Below are 5,127 nucleotides of genomic sequence, written 5' to 3' on the forward strand. Positions count from 1 at the left end.
GTATTGCTGGATCCTCCGGTAGTGCTATGTCCAATTTTCTAAGGAACCGCCAGACTGATTTCCAGAGTGGTTGTACAAGCTTGCAATCCCACCAACAATGGATGTACACTGAGCACTCTTACTTCCCAGTCGCCCAAGATACTAGACCCTATCCTTGTGACCTCCCCGGATCTCCCCCTCTGCCAGACAAACAAACAAACAAACCAAAACAAACAAAAAGAATTTGTTGCAAATATACTCACTGGGGTATGGTCAAACTCCTGGTGGCTGACTCCTTAAAGGAAACTGAGTCCTTCCCATTTGTCCCCAGCCAGAAGTCATCAATCATGGAGCACTACATTTCACCATCTTTATCAAATTCTCTTTGACCACAGACATCAACATGGTATCCGTCATCAACACATGTCACAACCCTCAGCATGGTCTCAGGTGGCAGTACAGATCACAGACATCAATCAATACAGACCTATGTCAGCTGTACCGGCTACAGACACCATCATAGCCTTCAGTAGCAACACAGGCCACAAACATCAACAAGGTCTCAGTTTGCAGCACTGGATATCAACGTGGCTTCAGGCTACAACATAAACCATGGACATCCTCATGGCCTTTGGTGGCAACACAGACATCACCAAAGACTCAGGCTGCAGTAGGACCATGGACCCAGACATGGTTCTTGATGGCAGCAAGAACCTGAATATCACCATGGTTTCAGATGGCAGCACAGGTCATTCATATCAATATGGCTCATGGTGGCAGTATTAAATAACGATTTTAAGAATCAAACATTCTGGGCTGATTTTATATATATATATATATATATATATATATATATATATATATATACTTGCCTAGTGAAGTTCTGGGTTTGATTCTCAGTGGCACATAAAATATACGGGTATAATCTCAGCACTTGGGACATGGGAGTAGAAGAAAGTTCAAGACCATTATAGACTACATGAGACCCTATTTTAAAAAATAAAAAAACGCTGGGCAGTGGTGGCACATGCCTTTAATCTCAGCACTTGGGAGGCAGAGGCAGGTGGATTTCTGAGTTCGAGGCCAGCCTGGTCTACAAAGTGAGTTCCAGGACAGGGCTATACAGAGAAACCCTGTCTCGACCCCCCCAAACAAACAAATAAACAAACAACCAGGAGCATCAAGATGCCCAGAGTTCAGTCTTCAGAACCCACATGGTAGAAGTAGAGAACTGACTTCCATATGCCATGACATGAGAACAGAAGTGTACACATACATGCTAAAATGAACATTTTAAAAGTATATTTCAAAACAATAAAATATCTTACATTCTAACACAGCAGAGTCCAAAGTCTGATAGTCTGAATCTTATAAGCTGAAGCATGAGGTGGGAAATATTTAGAATCTTTGTCTTCTACAACGAAAAAACTATCATGTCTCTATATGAGAAAAAAAAACTACATGTACGTATATACTGTAATTTATAACACACAGTAGTCTCCAAGTGAACCAAGATGTTCTAGATAGTGTAAGGATAAATAAGAAATACATTTTTATGAGTAATAAAAGATAAGATTTAGATGACTTCAAGCAGCTAGAGAAGGCTTTATTTAATGTCAGAGAAGTAATGTCTCTGGTTCTGGCCACACCATGATGGGGATGTGGGACCCGGTCACTCAATGAGCAGAATTTAGATCATAGAGTACATGCTTTGAGCTGAGGGTTTTATAGCTAAGGATGGGAAAGGGGTTTAGTACAGGTAGAGTTGATGGGCTACAAAGGCTATTGTCTTTTCTGCAGCCACCAGGTATCTGGGATGGGGCACAGCTGCTTTGCTTCTGCAGTCCCCAAAGAGCTGTTCCTGGGATTACAGATGTATTTATTCCACTACACCAAAATACAGTGACGCCTTGGGATGGGACTTGAACCAAAAGCCTATGCTAGAGCATTTCTCCAGCACCCTAAATGAAGGGTTTTGTCTGTTTGTTTTGTTTTTTGCCTTTTGTTTTTCAAGACAGGGTTTTTCTGTGTAATGGCCCTGGCTGTCCTGGAACTCACTTTGTAGATCAATCTGGTTTCAAAATCACCAAGATCTGCTTGCCTCTGCCTCCCCAGTGCTGGGATTAAAGAGATATGCCACCACACCCAGCCCAATATGAGGGTTTTTTGTTTTGGGGGTCTGTTTTGTTTTGTTTTGTTTTGAGACAGGGTTTCTCTGTGTAGCCCTGGCTATCCTGGAACTCACTCTGTAGACCAGGCTGGCCTTGAACTCAGAAATCCACTTGCCTCTGCCTCCCAAGTGCTGTGATTAAAGGCATGTGCCACCACTGCCCAGCCAAAGGTTTTTTTATAAATGTTTTTACATTCCAACATAAAAATTTCTCAATATTATCAAGCAACAAAATAGCAAACGCCTGCTAGTCTTCATGCTGCTAGATATAATGCCATATCTTATTGCAATATAATTTCTATGTCATAAAGTTTATGGTAATTTTTACCTTTTTAAAATAGTTTACAGGAACATGCAAGCATGTAAAATGAGTCAGCTGGAAGGTGCTCACCTTGAGGCCAAGCCTGACCATTTATGTTGGATCTCTGGAACCCATTAGGAAGAGGAAAACCTACGCCACAAAGTTGACCCTCACACCTGACCCATATATAAGTAAGCAGAATAAAAAAATTTTAAATAGCTTCTAGGATATTCAGAAAGATCTACAACTATCACTACTGTCTACTTCTACCACTCCAAAAGGAAACTCCGTGTCCACTAGCAGTCACTCCCTGTGTCCCAGCAGCCCCTGCCAGCTGCCAGTACTACCCATGGATTGCCTTTTCTGAGCGTTTCCTTAAAATGGAATTACACTGTTGAAGTTTGAATTGGAAATACTCCCCACACAGATTCTTATTTTGAATGCTTGTTCCCAGCTGATACTTCTATTTTGGATGACCAAAGGAATACTACCTCAGTTGATATGGAGGTGAGGAGGATTCCTAGTGAGGGATGACCTCTGATGACCATGGCCTAGCCACAGTTACTGAGGCACACTCTGGGCACAGGGAGTGCCCATTATGGGCTCCAGCTGCTGTGTGTGCCTTCCCTGCTGTGTGTGGGACACTGAGCGGATAATACGCTAATACCCACACATTTTCTGGTAGTGTCTTTTTAACCACTTTTTAAAGGTTTGTCTTATGTGTCTGTTCACCCAATGGTGTGGTGGACATTCAGGTTTTGCCAGTTCAAAGCATAAATGATTACTTAAGGATGGAAATGTTCTCTGAAGAAGAGCTCTGTTACTGTGCCAGCACTAGGAAACATTTACATAAACCTGTGTGGTACAGCCCACTACATGCCCAGGCTGTGTACCTACAATGGTATGCTGTTTGTGTTTTGTTTGAAACACTTTAGCTTAAACTTAGATTCCTTCTGCTTCATTCTCCTGCGTGCTGAACTTAGCTGGTTCTGTGCTGTGCTTTCATGGCTGGCATTGTAGTGGGTTTGCATTGGCATCATCACAAACATGTCATCTTTTACTCCAGCACCACTATGGCTTCAGTGTTCCTTAGGCACAAGTCATTATTTTAGCAACATTATATACCTATAGGAAACATGGTCCCATACATGGTCCATCAATGTAAGAAACAGAATTTCACTGTTGTTTTCTATTTCAGGGGAGGTCCTCACATATGGCCCAACACGCATGTGGAAGGAGGTCAGAGGACAACACGTGGGAGTGGAATCTGGGAATGGAGCTCAGGTCATCATCCCTGCATACTCCACCTGCAAAGCCGTCTTGGTGGGACCTCCTTTTCAATGTTTTGGCATAGGTTAGTTTTATGTTCTGGGATTGTATATATTCCTGCACAGACATGGCATATACCATGGATCTGATGATATCTAACTATCGATCCTACTCCATTCTTGCCCCATGTCTCAGGCCCAGTAATTACAATTTACTTTCAGATTGATTTTCTAAATTTGTTTTCACATATGAGAGAACATGTAATATTGTTTTTTTTTTTCTGAGTCTTGCTTGTTGTTCAATATAATATCTTCTAGTCAGTGCATTTTGCTGCAGGTCATGACTAATAGTCCATTATGTATGTAAGGAATGTGTTTTCTTTAGTCATTACCTGTTCATTTATTTGTACCTAAGCTGACTGACGCTGCATCTTAACTATTATGAAAATAGTGCGATACACATGGGCAGGCATATGCCACAACACACTGTCTTCACACCTCTCTCTTCAGGTTTAATAGTGTGAGTAAATTTGTATGGTTTTGGTATTTGGTCTGTATTGATTTATGGTTTATTTATTTATTTATAGGGATAGTGTTTGTTTGTTTATAGGGATAGTGTCTCATTATCTGGCCCAGACTAGCTTCTACCTAGTGATCTTTCTACACTGCTTCCCGAGCACAGGTATCACAGGAATGAACCGCCACACTCTCTGCTCCTATTACCTTTGATTAATTGGCTCCTGGGTGGCCTTGGTCTCTCAGTAATTTTGTATTAAGATCTATTTGGTCAAATAGAAGTGCAGCTGCTCTGTTGGCTTTAGAAGTCAAATGTCATACACCTGGAATGTCATTTTCTATAATTTCTAGTTGTGTGCTCTCACTACTGAAATGAGTTCCTTATAGGAAACATACTATTGGGGCTTGGCAGCCTTTTGCTTATAGTTTCTTTGAGATGACATTTCAGGCTGCCCTTAAACTCACAGCAATCCTCTTGGCAAGTGTGGAGGTTATAGGTGTTTGGTTTTGTGGTACTGGAGAGTAAACCCATGCTCTCAGGGAAAGCTGAGCTACCTCCAAGTCTGTGTTTGTTTTAATCCACTCAGGCTATCTGCCTTTTATTTGGAGAATTTAATCCACTTATTGAATGGTATTGTCTTAGTTACTGTTCTATTGCTACAGAGGAGACACCAAGACCAAGGCAACTCTATAAAGGAAAGTATTTATTTGGAGGCTTGCTTACAGTTACAGTTTCAGAGGGTAGTATATTTTCATCATTATGGGGAGAGTAGTAGTACGCAGGCAGGCATGGAACTGGAGCAGTAGCTGAGAGCACACATCTGAAAGCACACACATCTGATCCTAAAGCAGAGAAAGACAGAGAGAGAGAGAGAGAGAGAGAGAGAGAGAGA

Source organism: Mus caroli, chromosome 6 (genome assembly GCF_900094665.2).
Source record: "Mus caroli chromosome 6, CAROLI_EIJ_v1.1, whole genome shotgun sequence".
NCBI lineage: Eukaryota > Metazoa > Chordata > Mammalia > Rodentia > Muridae > Mus > Mus caroli.